Here is a 21,830-nt window from a genome sequence, read left to right as displayed (position 1 = left end):
CAGACTTGATGGGGCTGAATGGCCTAATTCTGCTCCTATGTCTTATGGTCTTATACTGCTAGTGTCTTACACAGTGAAGATTGACGGAAAATACTTATTACATTCAGTCGCTGTTTCTTTGCTTTATTACTAACTCGCCAGCATCATCTTCCAGAGGTTCAATATCAGCTCTTGCCTCTCTTTTACTCTTTATATATCTGAAAAACTTTGGATACTTGATATTATTGGCACACATACCTTAATTTTTCATCTTGTCTCTCCTGTGTGTTTTTTTTTTAAGTTGTCTCTTGTTGGGTTTGTAAAACCTTCCCAATCCTCTAACTTCCCACAATTTTCTTGCTATATTATATGACCCCGCTTTTGTTTTTATCAAGGACGGGAGAAGATCCGTGGATGCTGGAAATCCAAGCAACACATACACAAAATACTGGAGGAACCAAGGAGGCCAGGCATCATATATGGGAAATAGTGAGCAGTCAATGTTTCGGCCAAGACCCTTCATCAGGACTGGGAAAAAAAAGATGAGACGTCAGAGGAAGAAGCGTGGGGGTAAGAGCGGTTGAAGAAGTGGTAGGTGATAGGTGAAACTGGGAGAGGGGGAGTAGTGAAGGAAAAAACTTCTTAGGATATAATTTCCTTAACGATTCTTGAAAAATCATTGCTAATGCCTCCACATCTCTTCAGCCACCTCTTTCAGATCTCTGGGGTGTACACCATCTGGTCCAGGTGACCTATTTACCTTCAGGCCATCTCTGTTTCCTGAGAACCTTCTCCCGAGCAAAGTAACTACACTTTCTGACCACTGGCATCTGGGACTTCCATATTCCTGCCAATGTCTTCCACAGATAAGAGTGATGTACAATACTTATTCGGTTTATCTGCCATCACCTTGCACCCCCACCCCATTACTACCTCTCCAGCATCATTTTTCAGTGGTCCGATATCCACTTCTGCCTCTCTTTTACACTGCATGTACCTGAAGGGACCAACAACTGCTTCAAAATTTATATTGGAATCAAACAGCGGTAGTGAAAATTGATGGTAATATAAGCAGTTGGACTAAAATTCAATGAGGAGTTAGACAGGGATGTGTTGCCTCAACAGAATTATTTAATACCTATAGTGAAATGATTCTCAGAGAAATAGAAGACCTAGATGGGATAAAATTGGAGGTGTTAATTAACATCAACAATATAAGATATGCAGACGATACCACCTTAATAGCAAGTGCTGCAGAAAACCTACATATCGTCCTAGACAAAGTAGTCCAAAGAAGTGCAGATTCTGGTCTAACCATCAACTGTATAAAAACAAACTGTATGGTAATATCAAAACAGCAGGATACTCCCAACTGCCAATTGTACATAGGAAACAAAGAGATTGAACAAAAGACCAGCTTTAATTACCTTGGTAGTTTTATATCACAAGATGGTAGAAGTAAAGTAGAGACAAAAAGAATTGCCATTGCCAAAACCAACTTCCAAAAAATGAAACCTATTTTTACCAACAGACACATTTCTATGACAACAAGACTTAGGCTACTAAAATGTTACATCTGGTCAATCTTGCAGTATGCTTCTGAAACATGGACATTTACACCAGAACTCCAAAGAAACTTAGAAGCAACAGAAATGTGGTTTCTTAGAAGAATGCTGAAAATATCATACAGGGTAACTAATGAGTCAGTACTCCAACGTGCCCATACAAAAAGATATTTCATGAGAACATTAAATAAGAGGAAATTTGGATTCCTGGGCCATGTCATCAGAAATAGAATGCCTCACATTACAAGTCCATGTGCCTGGGAAACACGGTAGAGGAAGGCAAAGAAGAAAATATATGGACACTGTGAAAGGACTAACAGATCTAAGTGTGCGAGATATCACTGACGCTGCGAGGGATCATTCAAGGTGGAGAGCCATGTTCGCCCATGTGTGTAACGCACAAGGCACATGAAGAAGAGAAGAAATACTTGAAGAAAAATTTGGTATCCTCTTTAATATTACTGGCTAGCTCACCTATGCAATCCATCTGCAATGTTCTGACGAGAACTATCCTTTGTTATTCAAATAACAAGCCATGGGTGACAAAGGACATTAAGGACATCCTGAACGCTAAAAAGAGGGTGTTTAGAGGTGGAAATAGGGAGGAGCTGAGGGCAATACAGAGGGACCTGAAAGCCAGGATCAGGGAGGCTAAAGACATGTACAGGAGGAAGCTTGAGTGGAAACTCCAGCAGAACAACATGAGAGAGGTCTGGAGGGGGATGAGGACCATCACTGGGTTCCGGCAAACTAACAACAGAGGAGCTGAAGGCAGTGGGGACAGGGCCAATGAACTTAACCTGTTCTTTAACATTTGACATTGTGACCCCTGCCCATCCCCCACAAGAGCCATCTGTTCTCGGCTCCCAACCAACACATATTCCACTCTCCCCTCCTACCCCTCCTCACAGTCCCCCACCCTGCTGTCATGACCATACCCCACCCCCACAAAAAACCACCACAGTGGGCTTCACGACTGAACAGGTGAGAGGACAGCTGAAACGTCTCAACCCAAGCAAGGCTGCAGGACCGGATGGTGTCAGTACCAGGGTGCTCAAAGCCTGTGCCCGTCAGCTATGTGGAATACTTTGCCATGTATTCAGCCTGAGCTTGAGGCTCTGGAGGGTTCCTGTACTGTGGAAGACGTCCTGCCTCATCCCTGTGCCGAAGACGCTGCGCCCCAGCGGCCTCAATGACTACAGACCGGTGGCATTGACCTCCCACATCATGAAGACCCTGGAGAGTCTTGTTCTGGAGCTGCTCTGGCCTATGGTCAGGCCACACTTAAATCCCCTCCAGTTCGCCTACCAGCCCCGACTAGGAGTTGAGGATGCCATCGTCTACCTGCTGAACCGTGTCTACGCCCACCTGGACAAGCCAGCGAGCACTGTGAGGGTCATGTTTTTTTGACTTCTCCAATGTGTTCAACACCATCCGCCCTGCTCTGCTGGGGGAGAAGCTAACAGTGATGCAGGTGGATGCTTCCCTGGTATCATGGATTCTTGACTACCTGACTGGCAGACCACAGTATGTGTGCTTGCAACACTGTGTGTCCGACAGAGTGATCAGCAGCACTGGGGCTCCACAGGGGACTGTCTTGTCTCCCTTTCTCTTCACCATTTACACTTCAGACTTCAACTACTGCACAGAATCTTGTCATCTTCAGAAGTTTTCGGATGACTCTGCCATATTTGGATGCATCAGCAGGGGAGATGAGGCTGAGTACAGGGCTACGGTAGGAAACTTTGTCACATGGTGTGAACAGAATTATCTGCAGCTTAATGTGAAAAAGACTAAGGAGCTGGTGGTAGACCTGAGGAGAGCTAAGGTACCGGTGACCCCTGTTTCCATCCAGGGGGTCAGTGTGGATATGGTGGAGGATTACAAATACCTGGGAATATGAATTGACAATAAACTGGACTGGTTAAAGAACACTGAGGCTGTCTACAAGAAGGGTCAGAGCCGTCTCTATTTCCTGAGGAGACTGAGGTCCTTTAACATCTGCCAGACGATGCTGAGGATGTTCTACGTATCAGTGGTGGCCAGTGCTATCATGTTTGCTGTTGTGTGCTGGGGCAGCAGGCTGAGGGTAGCAGACACCAACAGAATCAACAAACTCTTCCGTAAGGCGAGTGATATTGTGGGGATGGAACTGGACTCTCTCACGGTGGTACTTTTGTCAGTTAAATAAAGGTTCATGCGAATTAACATATCACAGATTTTCGTTTTTTATTGCATTTTGGAAAATATCCCAACTTTTCTGGAAATGGGGTTTGTATATATCCTGTGCCTTCCGAATTGCTTCCAGAAATTCCAGCCATTGCTGCTTTGTTTTCATCCCTGCCCGTGTTCTTTTTAAATCAATTTTGACCAATTTTTCTCTCATGCATCTCTAATTCACTTTATTCCACATCTGACTTTAGCTTCTCCTTCTTGAAGGTCAGGGTGAATTTGTTAATATTAAGATCACTTGCCCCTAAGGGTTCTTTGAACTTAAGTGACCTCATTAATACCAGTTCATTACAACAACCAATCCAGAATAGCTGAGCCCCAAGTGGGCTCAAACTCGAGCTGCTCTAAAAAAGCATCTTGTAGGCATTCCAGGAATTCCTCCTCTTGAGATCAACACCGTCCTAATTTTCCTAATCACCTGCATGACAATCCCCCATGACTATTGTAACATTGCCCTTTTGGCACACATTTTCTACCTCCCTGTGTAATCAGTGGACCGCACACTTACTACTGTTTGGAGGTCTCCATACAATTCCCATCAGGGATTTTTTTTTACATTTATTGCTCCTTAATTCTACCCACAGATTCTACACCTTCCAACCCTATGCCACCTCTTTCTAATGATTTTATTTAATATTTTACAAACAGAGCCACACACAACCCCAATACTGGCTTGTTCTTACAAGAAATGTATCTGGGAAACGAGAGGACCTGCAGATACTAGAAATCTAGAGAACTACACACAAAGTGCTGGAGGTGCTCAGCATGTCAGGCAGCATCTAGGGATGGGAATTAACATTTCAGGCCAAGACCCTTCCTCGGGACTCTTGATACCCACGTATCTGGAATATCAACAAGCAAAGAAAATAGAAAGTAGTGCGAAATAGGGAAAAACTTTGACAAAATTTAGTTCAAGGCTTAAAAAAACTCTTGCCAAACAGAGCTCAATAGTTAACAAATACAACGAAGGCAATAAACACTTTCATCAATACCAACATTAGCTTTTTTAAAGTGAAAATATCTTTGTCCCATTTCAATCCATTTCAAAGGTAAATAACTTTAGAAAAGACTATTTACACTCAAACCCATTTAGATTAACACTACCTTGGAAAGAACACACATGAAAAAAAAATCACACAACAGTCAGATAAAACTTCTAAGTATATATTTAAATCTTGCTTTAAAATACAAACTCATGAATGCCCTCCATCACTTCATAAAGGCACCATAAATTCAAGCCTGGTCCGGTTTTAGAGTCAAAATCTTACAAATTATATGATAATCAATACATTATTTCAGACAGGACAATCCATAATAACCATTCAGATATAATATTACAGGATAAACAAGTGGGAACAACTCCCTCAATAGATAAAACCATTCCCAACACACACGTTCCTCGACCAATGGAGCACCTCACCACAGGCATTGTTTGCGTCACTAGTCAGATAACCAAATTATTTTCTCTGTCAATCAGCTTCCAAATGTTGCTACTCTGTCATTCATTGCCACGCCCCGCTGCTGATTCCCTTCTCCTCATCATACGTTCTTACCCTGAACATCGTCCAGAGCCTCAAACTCTGCCCTGTGCAGACCTGCCGCTGGTTTCTGACCCTGCTCTGTTGAACACCCAACTAATGGTTTCCCATTCTGATTTCAGACTTTAGAGGACAGTGGTTTTTTCTAACAACCCTTTAGAAGCACAGAAAATGACATGTAATGTGGAAATGAGCCCTGAATAAGGAGGTTAACTCCCAATGTCATTCTTCCTCAGCCCAGAGATTTGAGAGGCGAAGGATATCTCAGATAGAACTGCAGTCAGCTCGACTTGTTCAGCCTGCAGAAAATTCAAGGGAAACCTCTTCACCCACAGAGTGGTGACTGTTTGGAACCCATCCCACAGGGAGAGCGAGAGATGAACAACAGCAGAGGACTTAAAAGGACTGTCATGGAACAGAATCACTGGCAGGGTCCAGCCAGCCTGAGCTGACTCTCTACTGAACACTAGGTGAGTTATAAATTCACTAAGTCCCTCACACAGAGTTTAAAATAGAACTGATTTATTTGTCTCAGATGCAGTCCCTTTGAAGGTGAATATGCAGCAGAAGAAACTCCTCCCATGCCCAGTGACCAGGGTGCAGGACTGGGTGTGGTGAGCAGCAGCAATAATTACAGAGTTCAGCACCGACAGTCAGTCTCGAAATTGCATTCAGCAATGGTGATGGACAAATATCCAGCATGCAGCTTATTGAAACTTTCTCCCCAGTGTGAACCCAGCAGTATGTCACAAGTGTAACATGCTGTAAGGTTTCACTGCTAATGTAACGGCCTCGGTGCAGTGTTTCACTGCTGAGGTAATGGTTTCTCTGTAGCAGCAATGTTTAGGTTACAACTAGAGATAACAGGGTTTTGGAGTGCGGAGCAATTCAATGAGTGAAATGTTCTTTCTTGTGAGTCTGGAAGAGAGATTTTTGTGGTCTTTTGCCAGCGAGAGATGAGAAGATGCGAATGGAGAGAGTGGGCCCTTTTTGTTCTTCGCTAACCATATAGTCAAAGTAAGAATTATAAAGCTTAATTGTTTAATCACATATTGTTGTCTGTTTGTTATTTCAGGGTACTGATGGTAACAGGGGACAGATCACGCAGCATCCTCCCAAACGAGATTTCTTAAGTTTGGCTCGGCTGGGGGGGCTATCACCCCCTATATTAAGCTGCTAGCTGAAGCGAGAGTTACACAAGGTTAGATGACTGAGTGAATCCTTTCCCACATTCACAGCAGGGGAACGGCCTCTACCCAGTGTGAACTTGCTGGTGTCTCTGCAGTTGAGATGACCAAGTAAATCTCTTCCCACAGTCTGAGCAGGTGAACGGCCTCTCCCCAGTGTGAACTGACTGGTGTGCTTGTAGGTGGGATGACTGAGTGAATCCTTTCCCACACTCTGAGCAGGTGAATGGCTTCTCTCCAGTGTGAACTCGCTGATGTTCCTTCAGTTGAGATGATGAAGTGAATCCCTTCCCACATTCCAAGCAGGTGAACGGCCGCTCCCCAGTGTGAACTCGCTGGTGCGCCATTAGGGTGGATGACTGAATGAATCCCTTCCCACAGTCTGAGCAGGTGAATGGCCTCTCCCCAGTGTGAACTCTCTGATGTGCCTTCAGTTTAGATGACCGAGTGAATCTCTTCCCACACACTAAGCAGGTGAATGGCCTCTCCCCTGTGTGAACTGACCGGTGTGCTTGTAGGTTGGATGACTGACTGAATCCTTTCCCACACTCTGAGCAGATGAACGGTCTCTCCCCAGTGTGAATTCGCTGATGCACCTTCAGTTGATATGATGAAGTGAATCCTTTCCCACAGTCCGAGCAGGTGAACAGCCGCTCCCCAGTGTGAACTCGCTGGTGAGATATTAGGGTGGATGACTGAGAGAATCCTTTCCCACAGTCTGAGCAGGTAAATGGCCTCTCTCCAGTGTGAACTCTCTGATGTGCCTTCAGTTGACATGACCGAGCAAATGCCTTCCCACAGACTGAGCATGTGAATGGTCTCTCTCCAGTGTGAACTCTTTGATGTATCTTCAGTTGAGATGACCGAGTGAATCCCTTCCCACAGTCTGAGCAGGCGAACGGCCTCTCTCCACTGTGAACTGACTGGTGTATCTTCAGATTAGATGAGCAAGTGAATCCCATCCCACAGTCTGAGCAGGTGAATGGCCTCTCTCCAGTGTGAACTCTCTGATGTACCTTTAGTTTAGATAACCGAGTGAATCCTTTCCCACAGTCTGAACAGGTGAATGGTAGCTCTCCGGTGTGAACTAACTGGTGTCTCAGTAGCTGAGATGACAAAGTGAATCCCTCCCCACAGTCTGAGCAGGTGAACGGCCTCTCCCCAGTGTGAACTCGTTGATGTACCTTCAGTTGGGATGAGCAAGTGAATCTCTTCTCACAGTCTGAGCAGGTGAACGGCCGCTCCCCAGTGTGAACTCGCTGATGTACCTTCAGTTTAGATGAGCAAGTGAATCCCTTCCCACAGTCCGAGCAGGTGAACCGTCCCTCCCCGGTGTGAACTCGCTTGTGAGCCATTAGGTCAGATGACCGAGTGAATCCTTCCCCACAAATTCAGCAGATGACCAGCCTCTGCCCAGTGAGAACTGACTGGTGCGTCCACAGGTGGGAAGACTGACTGAATCCCTTCTCACACACAGAACAGGTGAATGGCCTTTTCCCAGTGTGAACTTGCTGATGTACCTTCAGTTGAAATGACTGAGTGAATCCATTCCCACTGTCTGAGCAGATGAGTGGGAACTCACCCGTGTAAGATGACGGGCGTGCCAGTCGGTCAGATGAGCGAGTGAATCCCTCCCCACAGTCTGAGCAGGAAGGATGATGGAGTGAATCCTTTGCTCCACTTCTTAAATATCTGGACAGAGACAGCAAAACTAGTGTGTTGTGTTCAACGTTCCCGTAGACAAATTCCTTGTCAGTTTTAACCTGTAAAAAGATTTACAAAATCCATCAATGGGTGTAGGACGACATTTCAGATGACATCACTTGAGTTGTCAAGGTGTGATCTGATATCACGCTGTTACAGTGAAGTTCAACCCAAGTTGGAAGGAGAGATCATCTAACTGGGCACAGTGCTGGTATCTGTAATGACCATCAAATTCTCTGATGCTCTTCCTATCTCTGTAAGAATGGGGCATTTCTGTCATCTCCAATCTGTGACCTGGCCCCACAGTTACTGAAACCCTCTCGCACAAATTCCGGCAGTGCATTCCACACTACCACCACTCTCTGTGTAAAACACTTACCCCTGACATCCCCTCGGTATCTATCTCCAAGTACCTTAAAACTATGGCCCCTCGTGTTAGCCATTTCAGCCCTGGGAATAAAACTCTGTCTATCCACACAAACAATGCCCCTCATCATCTTATACATCTGAATAAGGCTCTGAACATAAACAAGGAAATTATGCATTGCTTTGAGGATTTGTTAGAAGTATACACAATTATGAGGGTATAGATAGGGTAAATGCAAGCAGCTTTTTCCAGTGAGGTCGGTGGGATGACAACCAGAAGTTGTGGGGAAGTGGTGAAGGTGAAAATTTAATGGGAATATTTGGAAAAGCGCTTCGCTGAAATGGTCGTGAGTGTGTGGAATGAAATGCCAGCTCAAGTGGTGAATATGAGGTCAGCTTCACCATTTCAAAGAAGTTCAGATGGGGGTCTGGATGGTAGGGGTATGGGGGGCAATGGTCCCGGTGCAGGTAGCTGCATTAGACAACTTAAATGTTTTTTTTGGCATTGACTAAATGGGCCAAATAGCCTGTCTCTGTACTGAACTTCTCCATGTTTCTATGACAGAGAAGCTGGCCAAACTTGTTTGGAAGGGTAGAGGTAGGAGTGACAATGGAGCAGCAATGGCTGGAATTTCTGGGAGCAATTCGGGAGCTGAGTGATCGATACATCCAAAAGAAGCATTGGAAAGGCAGGAGGACACAACCGTGGCTGAAATGAGATGCCGAACCAACAGAAAAGCCAAAGGGATGGCAAAATATAGAGCAAAAACTATTGGGAAGCTTTTAGAAACCTACAGCAGATGACTAAAGAAAAGTCAGATGGGCTCAGGGCATGGAATTATGATATTGATTAATGAGTTTTGGTAGCACCCAACAGTCTGAGGCATTTCGAGGAACAAAATATCCCAGGCCTCAATATCTCTTGAAAACCAAGGTTCCCTGCACCAGTTACCTTTCAACTTTTATTTTGGCAGGCACATACAAACTCTACACCCTCAAAATTTCACTTCTGAAGGCCTCCCACTTACCAAGTACTCCTTTGCCAGAAAACAGCCTATCCCAAACCACACTTGTCAGATCCTTCCTGATACCATCAAGATTGACCTTTCTGCAATTTAGAACCTCAACCCATGGTCCAGACCTTTATTTTTTTATCTTTACTTTGAATTTCATGGCATTATGATCACTAACTTCTGTCATCAGCCCTGGATCATTTCCTAACAGCTCATTGCACACTTCTACATCAGGAATTCTACATACTGACTAAGGGCACATTTGACAAACTCTACCCCGTCTAGTCCTTTGACAGTATGGGAGTCCCAGTCAATATATGTAAAGTTAAAATCACTTACTGACTCAACCTTCGTTTCTTGGCATGGTCTGCGATCTCTCCACAAATTTGTTCCTCTAAATCCCTCAGACTGTTGCATGCAACCAAGTCCCAATAATGGCTACAATATCAGAATTCCCTGTCCTGTGCTCCTCTGGATTTCGTACAATGCTTCATGCATTGTGATATACACAGCTCTGCACATTCATTGCACCATGCTCGAACATTTGACTGCTGACTCTATGTGACGTCTGAACAACATCTGACTGGTGTCAAGAAAACAAACTCTCCCTGATTGTCAGAAAAACAAAGGAGCTGATTGTGGACAACAGGAGGAATGGAGACAGGCTAACCCCGATTGACATCAGTGGATCTGGGGTTGAGAGGGTGAACAGCTTTAAATTCCTTGGCATAAACATCATCAAGGATCTCACATGGTCTGTACATACTGGCTGTGTTGTGAAGAAAGCACAACAGCACCTCTTTCACCTCAGATGGATGAAGAAGTTTGTGGTGGAGCCCCAGATCCCAAGAACATTTTACAGGGACACAATTGAGAGCATCCTGACTGGCTGCATCACTGCCTGGTATGGGAACTGTACTTCCCTTATTCGCAGAAACCTGCAGAGAGTGGTGCGGACAGCCCAGCGCATCTGTAGATGTGAACATCCCAATATTCAGGACACTTACAGAGACAGGTGCGTAAAAAGGGCCCAAAGGATATTGGGGACCTGAATCACACAACCACAAACTGTTCCTGCTGCTAACATTCAGGAAAAGGTACCACAGCAAAAGGACCAACAGGCTCCAGAACATCATCTTCCACCAGGCCATCAGACTAATTAATTGATTTCTCTGTTATATTGACTGTCCTATGTACAAACTATTTATTATAAATTACACATTGCACATTGAGACAGAGACATAACATAAAGATTTCTACTCCTCATGTATATGAAGGATGTATGTAATAAAGTCAATTCAATTTAGTTCACCCTCTCCAATATCTGTTCTGTCATTCTGGCTCCCTTTCCCCCTACAACTTATGTTAACCACATCACCCCTCCCCCCACACTAGCACTAGCAAGCCTTACCACTAGGATATTAGTCCCCTCTTGTTCTGTTCCCCCAACTAACAAATCCCTTATCATGCCTTTGACTTTCCTCTGCCAGGTAATCCCCCCAACAGTTTCTAAAGTGGTCCACCTCTTGTTGTGGGGGATGACCACAAGAGTACTCTGCGATGGCTATTTAAACTCATTCCACTTCCTGATGCTCACCCAGTTTCCTGTGTCCTGCACCTTGGGTGAAAATCACCTCTCTTCATGTCATAGCTATCACCCAGCCCCCCAAACTCCCGGATGATCCAGAATTCATTCATTTCCAGCTCCAACTCCTTACAGTGAAGGGTTACAAGCTGTAGCTGGATGCACATCTTGCAGGTGAAGGCATCAGGGACACTGGAGGTCTCCCCACTTTCCCACCAATGTCACCTGTAATTTGTAACAACCAGTGTGCACATAAATCTTGTACTGTGCATTTTTCACCCAGTGACAACATGTGCACAGTGAATTTTATACAGAGAGGTATTCATTTTAGCAGCTGGCAAATCACTGTCGATAGGAACTTTGATCTCCTCTGGGTTTGATCGAGTTCATCTGCACTCTCAGACAACCTATGCAGCAGGCCTGTAATGGGTAATGAAGGATTTTTTCACCAGAGCTTTTGCACATTGTCCATATGTGGTTTGCTTGCTAAAATACTTTTCAAGAAGTCAGATTTCCACATATCACTACACTTCTTCCCAGTTGCAAATTGTCCAGCAACTTTTGCATCACTGCAATACACACAGGTAATACCAGTTTCTGTATTGTACATACATATTTCCCCTGAACCCTCCCCCAAATGTGGTGAACTCATTGATGGTAATGCCAATGAATATAAAGGGAGGCGCAGTAGTCTGTCTCATTGGAGTCTGGCACATTTGTGATGTGAAAGCTATTTGTTGCCCAGGACAAAGGTGTTTGATATCATTATCTTCACAGAGTGAATGGGTCAAAACATGTCCTCACGGGTAGAAAGGTCCAGAACAAGAGGAGGTGAAACAAGCAACACACACAAAATGCTGGAGGAACTCAGCAGGCCAGGCAGCATCTATGGAAAAGTGTACTAATGCAGAATTCCGGCATTTTGTGTGTGTTGCTTGCATTTCCAGCATCTGCAGATTTTCTCTTGTTTGTGATTGGAGGTGGAACAAAGGTGATTTTCTCAACTGGTGATGTAAAAGATTTTGTTCCCTTTCTCCAAATTCCTAATCATTGCATTTAGACAGCTGGAGCTCAGCTCTGTCTGAGAGATCCATCGGCTCCCATTCCCTCATCAGCCGGAAGCTCCCCGGGGTCAGGGTAGGGATCGTGGGGCTGAGAGAGGGAAGAGAACAGGACTGTCCCGGGAGCGCGGGTCACAGCAATTGCCCCTCAGTCGGTAGTGAAAACGGGCGCACGGAGAAACACTCACCTGCAGCGATATCCGAGGCCTTTTGTGTACTGCGCATGCGTGATATTCGGGACCATCCGTAGCCCTGACGCCTGCGCATTCGATCGGTGCTTCAGAGACCGCGAAAATTGTTACGCAGAGCTTTCTGGGTAATCACGGTGCCATTGTAAGTTTCTGCAAGCACCGGTTCAAGTACCTACCTCAGTGTTTTTTTGTGTAGAAAACTCAGCACCTCTTTTAACGCAGAAAGCACTCCCTTAAAACAATACACTTAATATCAGCAAACTTTCCGCGTGTTTAATGCCAAAGTAGAACGTTCTTACAAATGCAGATATAAAACACAAGAGATTCTGCTGTTGCTGGAAATGCAGACATATACACATAAAATGCTGGAGGAACTCTGCAGTTCAGGCAGCAACTAAGCAGAGGAGTACACAGCCAATGCATGCTGAAGGGGCTCGGCCTGAACGCTGCCCATTTATTCTTCTCCGCATTGACTGCCTGATCTGTTGATTTCCACCAGTATTTTGCAGAAATTAACCACATTTTTTCGATCAACCAGTTTCCAAATGTTTCTGATCTTTCATTTTAGCCGCATCCTGCTGATCTGATTCCTCTTCCTCCTCCTGCTTGTAAACTCTAGTTCCCATCTCTTCCTGGAGCCCCAAAGTCCTGACTCAGGCTGGTAACTCTTTGGTTTCTGACTCCCCTCCATCGAAGATTCATTCGTTAGTCTGCTGTCAGACTTCAGCAGTGCATTGCAACAACCCAGCTGTCTATGGCACAGTCCTTTGAAATTAGTGAAAATGACACCAAAAGTTGAAAAGAGCAGGGAAGAAGGAGTTTAACCGCCTTAGTCCGGAGCCCTGAAGAACGTGAAAACCACGGTGAGCTCATCGTCTTATTCCGTCTGGAGAGAATCATGCAGGAAATTGATACAGGTGTACAAGATAATGAGAGGTATTGGTCGTGTGGATAGCCAGAGGCTTTTCCCAGGACTGATTTTCCTCCCTGATGTGAAGTTGCTGGTGTTGCAGCAGCTGGGATGATTGAGTAAAACTCTTTGCTCACTCCGGACAGAAATGTGGCCTCTATTTATTGTGAACTCACCGGAGCATCACAAGCTGGGTTAACTGAATGAGTCTCTTCGCACACACGGAGCAGGTGAACGGCCGCTTCCCAGTGCGAAGCTGTTGGTGTATCTGCGACGGCCGACTGAATCCCTTCCAAAATGAGAGCCAGTGAATGACATCACACTGCTACCAACGTCATGGCAATGTATCCAATCAGATCACGGACATGGACACGTGATCGGGCTCTCCTTGTAGCGAGTGGGGCGCTGTCTTCTCCAGCATCTCCGCCTCCACATTCAAGGATCGGCGGCATTCAAGCGCTGGTGAACTGACAGATACAGCGGAACGAACGGGCTGTTGTGTTTGTGATTCCTATACACAAATCCTTTGACTCTTCTACACTGTTAAAAGTTTACAAAGCACGTCAGTGGGTGAAGGACAACATTTCAACTTAGAAAATTTCAGTCTCCATGGTTATTTCTGATAAAAACAATTTCACAGCTGAAAACATTTCGGAGGAACAAGAAACACACATACAAATGCTGGTTGAACGCAGCAGGACAGGCAGCATCTCTAGGAAGAGGTATAGTCTCGTTTCGGGCCGAGACCCTTCGTCAGAACTAACTGAAAGAAGAGATAGTAAGAAATTTGAAATTGGAGGGAGAGGGGGAGTTCCGAAATGACAGGAGAAGACAGGAGGGGAGGGGTGGATCAAAGAGCTGGAAAGTTGATTGGCAAAAGGGATACGAGGCTGGAGAAGGGAGAGGATCAGGGGACGGGAAGCCTGAGGAGAGAGAAGCGGGAGGGGAGCCCGGAGGGTGGAGAGCAGGCAAGGAGTTATAGTGAGAGAGACAGAGGGAGAAAAAAGAGAGAGAGAACAATGGGGGAAAATAACAAATATATTTTAAAAATAAATAAGGGATGGGGTATGAAAGGGAAGAGGAGCATGAACGTAAGTTAGAGGGGTCAATATACATGCCATAGGGTTGGAGGCTACCCAGACGGAATATAAGGTGTTGTTCCTGCAACCTGAGTATGGCTTCATACATATCAGAATGGGAATGGGACGTGGAATGAAAATGTGTGGCCACTGGAATAACAAGACCCTTCTTGGGCCTGCAGGTTGTCCCAGTCGGTGCTGTAGGGACCGGTGCTCGGAGCCCAGTTGTTCCCAAACTGTGTCAACAGTTTGGCTGAGGGACTAAATCAATATTCCTCAGTCTGCTATTGACAAAAAAAAAGTAGATTTATATCCTGAAAATGCCACCAGCTATATATTAGATCCCGAGAGTTTCGGGAGTTTGGAAAAAATAAATAAGGGTGTCTGTGGGTTTTTGTTTCCCGGGGTTTGTTTCCACGCCCTGATATCGATGGAGTGAAGCCGGAGTTCAGAGCCGACACAGAGGGGTCCGATACAGGTCAGACGGGGTAAGTTACAGGCGACACTCAGCTCTGGGACCATCAGCACCGGAGCATTTAGAGTAACGCCGCAGTAATTCCGGTCAGAGAGAATATTAAATAAAACCAACATGGACACTTTCTGATCCGATCCCCTGACAGAGTGTGAAGGAGCCGCGGCGAAGAGTAGTTGCGGAATTTAAAATAAGCGAGCCGAGCCGGGCCCGTGTGGGCGGAAGCCGAGGAGGAGATCGATGCCTGCGAACGGGGGAAGTAAATCCGCAACGAGCTTTGGAAATTGTCCGTGGACAAAGTCGGAGACAGCGGGGCTGAGCGGGACCGGACAGTGTGAACAGATGTGACCGGATCGCGGGAATCATTGTCGCTGAGAAAGTTGCCAAGGCTTTCTCGGCTTTGCATGTCAGTCAGAAACCTGATGGACAGAGATTTACACTGATTTTCCAAAGCGTTCCCGGCCTCCTTCCCGAATCCTGCTCTCCGTGCAGTCAGCGCCCCGGAGCGGAACGTTTCTCCCGGCATCGGCACCTTTGAGGCGCCGGCGATCGCCGCCTTCCGCGTTTTAAACCTCCGGGAATCAGCTGCTCTCTATTTCCAGCATCTCCCTGCCCCGGGACCCACGGAGCGGACAGACAATAACTCACTCGCTCTCTCTGTTGCTTCCCAGTGAATTTAGTGGCGATGGTGATCCTGTCCCGGGGAAAGTGCGGCCTCTCCACCCGCATCACTCGCTACCTGGTGGCCACGGCAGCGGCGGATCGACTGACCATCGTGTTTGCGCTGATATTGTGGCGGGTCGGTTATTATTACTTCCCCGGGACTTTCCTGGACATCACCCCGTGTGCAGTGTGATCTCTGCCCTGGGAGAGGCAGCAACAGAAAGTTCTGTCTGGTTCACCGTCACTTTTACATTTGATCGGTTTGTCGCTATTTGTTGCCAGAAGTGGAAAATAAAATATTGCACCGGGAAAACTGCGCCTTTGGTTCTGACAACAACCGGCGTTCTGCTCTGTTTTAACAATGTGCCCTTCGTCTTTATATATCGTCCTGTGAAAGTGATTGACAATACACCCTGGGACTGTATTGAAATACCGGGCTGCTATACAGATCCCGGGTGGGTGGGATATGACCGGCTTTCTCCCGTCCTAACGCCATTAACTCCCGTTCGTGTTAATACTGTTCAACGCTCTGACAGTCAGACACATTTTAGTGACCAGTCGCGTCCGTAAGGGGCTGAGGGGTCAGAGCAAGGCGGAGAACCGCAGTGACCCGGAGATGGAGAGCAGAAGGAGGTCTGTGATCTTACTTCTCACCATCTCCGGAAGCTTCATCACCCTGTGGTCGGTGAGTGTTGCCGAATTTCTTTATTACAGCATTGCCGGACTGGATCAATATAATTACCACGATTCTGAATACATTTTTCAACACACCGGAGACAGACTGGTGATATTAAGTTGTTGCAGAAACACGTTTATTTATGGGGTAACTCAGTTCAAGTTCAGACAGCAGTTCATCAGCGCAGCGAAATATCCGCTCACGTCAATTATTCAACTAATTAACAAATAACATATCTAAGCTCTTCTCGGAGGCCGTCGCAATGTTTTCGATCTTGACTCTACAGAACCAATGATTATTGTAGAACGTGGCAGCGGGGAGAGTAAATCTGGTTTCGAGCCCGAGAAAAACACAGCCCAGGAAAACCGTACCCCGCGACTCCACTCCTACCGATTCTTCAGCTCATCCTACCATTTATTTTCAGTTTCCACCACATTCCCGCGCTCGTCACTGCCAGACCCTTTTCGGTCTGAGAAAACGGAACAGGTTCTGGGGACATTCAAGACCAAATCGGCAAAGAATGCAACTCATTTGTTACCTTAGCCTTTTGCAGAAGAATGAAGAAATCACCAGGGCCTGTTATTGTGGCAAATCACCACCAGGTGGCAGTGTTGTCCATAATAGGGAGATGTTTCCAGAGATACGGAGGGGTGGAGGGAGCTGGAAGCCAACCTCGCAAGTGGCTGAAATACTAAACCTGCCCCAAACTACTCTCCTGACCGCTAGTCAGGGTCCCAAACAGTCCTTCTGTGTGAGGCAACTCTTCAGCTTCGTGCCAGACGGGGTCATCTGCTGTTTTCTGTTCTCCCCGTATGGCCTCCTCGACATTAGTGAGAGCCGCTGTCGTCTCTGCACTCTGACCCAATGAGATGCTGGAGATGCAGAGTAACATACACAAAATGTTGGAGGAACTCAGGAGGTCAGATAGCTTCTAGAGAGTGGGGGGGGGGGGAAGCATAGCAGAAATTTCTTGCTAAGACTCTTCCTCGGAAATGGAAGGGGTGGGGTATGCGGAATAAGATGTTGGGTGGAGGAGAAGGATTACAAGCAGGCAGGTGATTGGTGAAGCCAGGTAAGAGCGAAGGTGAGTGGGCGGGGAGGGGGGAGGTGAAGTGAGAAGGAGTGAGGTGGTAGGCAGAATAGGCAAAGGGCTGAAAATAAGGAATCTGGGAGGAGACGAGAGCCGACCATGGGAGAAAAGGATGGAAAAGAGGCAACAGAGCGAGCTGATCGGCAATGGGCAAGAGAGGAGGTAAGAGGGGAGACAGAACCGAGAGGGTGGGGTGTGGGTGGAAAAAAATGTGGAGTAGAAGTTAAAGATATCGATGTTCATGCTGTCAGGTTGGAAGCTACACAGATGTGTTATGAGGTGCTGCTCCTCCAACCTGGGAGTGCTGTCATCGCGTCAATCCAACAATGATCCGGCATGTTGGAATGGGAAGCGAGAGTGGACTGGCCACCGGGAAATACGTTTTATTGCGGTCGGAACGAATGTGCTTGACAAGGAGGTTTTCCAATCTACATCGGGTCTCGCTGAGGTGCAGAAGGTCGCACTGGAAGTGCCGGATACGGTAGATGAACCCGACAGACCTGCAGGTGATGTGCTGCCTGACCTGGAAGGCTGAATGGAGCTGACGGAGGAGGTAAATAGGAGCGTGTAGGACTTCTCTGGCTTTGCAAGGTTACGTTCCAGGAATTAGATCAGTGGGGGGAGACGAGTGGACAAGGAAATCCCTATGGAAAGCCGGGAGTTGGGGTGGGGTTCAGTAAAAGATGAGCTTGATTGTTGGAGACAAGAGAAGTTGTGGAGGTGACTGGGATATGGAGTGAAGGTGAATTTTCCGGAAATGGAGCAATTAGATGTGAGATCGGCATCAATGGTGGTGGAAGGGAAACTGTATTCTTTGAAGAAGCAGGATAACTCTGACGATCTGGAAAGGAAAACCTCATCCTGGCAACAAATGTGGCGGAGATGAAGGAACTGAGGAAAAGAAATAGCTTTTTTCACAGGAGGCAAGATGCAAGGAGGGTTAGTCAAGATATCCAAGCAAATCGGTAGGTTTATAAACAAAAAGCGTGAGGGTGTTTTATGAGCCCTGCCATCCGCCACGGGCAGTGTCTTTCTCGAGTCAGCTGTCGCCTGAATGCACCAGGGTGGATGGTGGAGGGTTTTGCAGAGATGGCGAGTGCTGTGGGGGTCGGAAGGGTTTATAGAAATAGGGAGTGCTTTAGGGCTCGGAAGAGTTTTCACAGATGGCGAGGGGTGTTTGAGCGTTTCTCTACCACTGAGGGAATATACTTTACTTGTAGTTCCAACATGGCATTTTTGTCTGCAACAAAATGAAACCCATATTGTATCAGAGTGTTTTGCGTATAATGTTTGTGCAACATTATGCTGAGGGAACCCGAGTACCTAACTGCAGACCCACAGTCCCTACACTGTATTATATCTGCCACTTTTATTTCTTTTCCCAAAGTGCCTGACTATACAGTTCCCTACACTGTATTCCATCTACTATGATAATCAATACATTATTTCAGATAGGACAAACCATAATAACCATTCAGATATAATATTACGGGATAAACAAGAAGGAACAACTCCCTCAATAGATAAAACCATCCCAACACATCTTGTTCCTCGACCCATGAAGCACCTCACCACAGGTACTGTTTGTGTCACCAGTCAGACAACCGAATTATATTCCCTGTCAATCAGCTTCCAAATGTTGCTACTCTGTCATTCGTTGCCACACCCCGCTGCTGATTCCCTTTTCCTCATCATACGTTCTTACCCCAACCATCGCCCAGAGCCCAAAACTCTGTCCTGTGCAGAACCGCCTCTGGTTTCCGGCCCTGCTCCATTGAAAATCCAACTGATGGTTTCCCATTCTGATTTCAGTCTTTAAAGGACAGTGGTGTTTTCTAACAACCCTTCTGAAGCAGGGAAAATGATCCATAATTGGAAATGAGTCGTCAATAAGGAGGTTAACGACCAATGTCATTCTTCCTCAGCCCAGAGATTAAATAATATCTCAGACAGAACTGCAGTCAGCTCGACTTCTTCAGTCTGCAGAAAATTCAAGGGAAACTTCTTCACCCACAGAGTGGTGACTGTTTGGAACCCATCACCGCAGGGAGAGCGAGAGATGAACAACAAGGCAGGATTTAAACAAACTGTCGAGAAACTGAATCACTGGCAGGGTCCAGCCAGCCTGAGCTGACTCTCTACTGTACACTTGGTGTGTTATAAATTTACTAAGTACCGGAGACAGAGTTTAAAATAGAACTGATTTATTTGTCTCAGATCCAGAAGATTAAACTCCAGTTCCATTAAAGGTGAATGTGTAGCAGAAGAAACTCCTCCCATGCCCAGTGACCAGGGTGCAGAACTGGGTGTGGTGAGCAGCAGCAATAATTGCAGAGTTCAGCACCGACAGTCACTCTTGAAATTTCATTCAGCAACGGTAATGGACAAATATCCGACATGCAGCTTATTGAAACTTTCTACCCATTGTAAACCCGGTAGTGTGTCACAAGGTTAGATTACTGAGTGAATCCCTTCCCACATTCACAGCAGGTGAATGGCCTCTCCCCAGTGTGAACTCACTGGTGTGCCAGCAGATCAGATGACCGAGCAAATCACTTCCCACATTCTGAGCACATGAATTGCCTCTCCCCAGTGTGAAATCGCTGCCATGCCAGCAGATCAGATGAGTGAGTGTATCCCTTCCCACAGTCTGAGCAGGTGAACGGCCTCTCTCCAGTGTGAACTCGCTGATGTACCTTCAGTTGAGATGATTTAATGAATCCCTTCCCACAGTCCGAGCAGGTGAGCCGCCTCACTCCAGTGTGAACTCGCTGGGGAGCCATTAGGTCAGATGACTGAGTGAATCCTTCCCCACAAATTCAGCAGATGACCAGCCTCTGCCCAATGTGAACTGACTGGTGTGTCCACAGGTGGGAAGCCCGACTGAATCCCTTCTCACACACAGAACAGGTGAATGGCCTTGTCCCAGTGTGAACTCGCTGATGTACTTCAGTTGAGATGACCGATTGAATCTACCCCTACTGTCTGAGCAGATGAATGGCCTCTCCCCTGTGTAAAATGACAGATTTGCCAGTCCGTCAGATGATCGAGTGAATGCCTCCCTACAGTCTGAACAGGAAGGATGATTGAGTGAATCCCGTGTTCCACTGCTTAAATATCTGGACAGGGACCACAAAACTGACATGTTAACCATATAACAACTACAGCACGGAAACAGGCCAACTCGGTCCTTCTAGTCCGTGCTGAACTCTTATTCTAGCCTAGTCCCACCGACCTGCATCCAACCTATAACCCTCCATTCCTTTCCTGTCCATATATCTATCCAATCTAACTTTAAACGACAACATCGAATCTGCCTCAACCACTTCTGCTGGAAGCTCGTTCCACACAGTTACCACTCTCTGAGTAAAGAAATTCCCCCTCATGTTACCCCTAAACTTCTGCCCTTTAACTCTCAACTCATGTCCTCTTGTTTGAATCTCTCCCATTCTCAATGGAAAAAGCCTATCCACGTCAACTCTATCTATCCCCCTCATAATTTTAAACACCTCTATCAAGTCCCCCCTCAACCTTCTACACTCCAAAGAATAAAGGCCTAACTTGTTCAACCTTTCTCTGTAACTTAGGAGATGAAACCCAGGCAACATTTTAGTAAACCTCCTCTGCACTGTACCAAAAGCTGTCTTCACCACCCTATCGACATGAGATTCCTTCTTCAGGGAACTATGCACCATTATTGCTAGATCCCTCTGTTCTACTGCATTCTTCAGTGCCCTACCATTTACCATGTACGTCCTATTTTGATTCGTCCTACCAAAATGTAGTACCTCACATTTTTCAGCATTAAACTCTATCTGCCATCTTTCAGCCCACTCTTCTAACTGGCCTAAATGGCTCTGCAAGCTTTGAAAACCTACTTCATTATCCATGTTGTGTTCGAGATTCCCGTAGATAAATTTCTTGTCATTTTTAACCTGTGAAAACATTTACAAAATCCATCAATTGGTGTAGGACAACATTTCAGCTGATATCACTTGAGTCGTCAAGGGGTGATCTGACATCACAGTGTTACAGTGAGGTTTAACACAAATTGGAGATAGAAACCTTCTAACTGCGCACAGTACCGGTATCTGGATTGACCATGAAATTTTCTGATGCTCTTCCTGTCTCATTAGGAATGGGGCATTTCTGCCATCTCCAATCTGTGACCTGGCTCAGTTTGACTCTCTCCATTGGTATTATTCCCTGTTCCCACTGAGCTGCATGGGTTTCTGGCCCCACAGTAAGTGAAAGACTCGCACACAAATAGCTGACAGTGTATTTGACGCACCCACCACTCCCTGTGTTAAAAACTTACCCCTGACATCCCCTTGGTATCTATTTCCAAGCACCTTAAAACTATGCCCCCTCGTTTTAGCAATTTCAGCCCTGGGAAAAAAACCTCTGGCTATCCACACGATCAATGCCCCTCATCATCTTATACATCTAGAAAAGCCTCCAAACGTAAACAAGGAAATTATACATCGCTTTGAGGATTTGTTAGAAGTACTGTATACAA

This window comes from Mobula birostris, chromosome 13 (genome assembly GCF_030028105.1).
Source record: "Mobula birostris isolate sMobBir1 chromosome 13, sMobBir1.hap1, whole genome shotgun sequence".
In the NCBI taxonomy this organism is placed as follows: Eukaryota; Metazoa; Chordata; class Chondrichthyes; order Myliobatiformes; family Myliobatidae; genus Mobula; species Mobula birostris.
The sequence above is the reverse complement of the archived record's forward strand: the minus strand, read 5'-3'. Positions refer to the sequence as shown.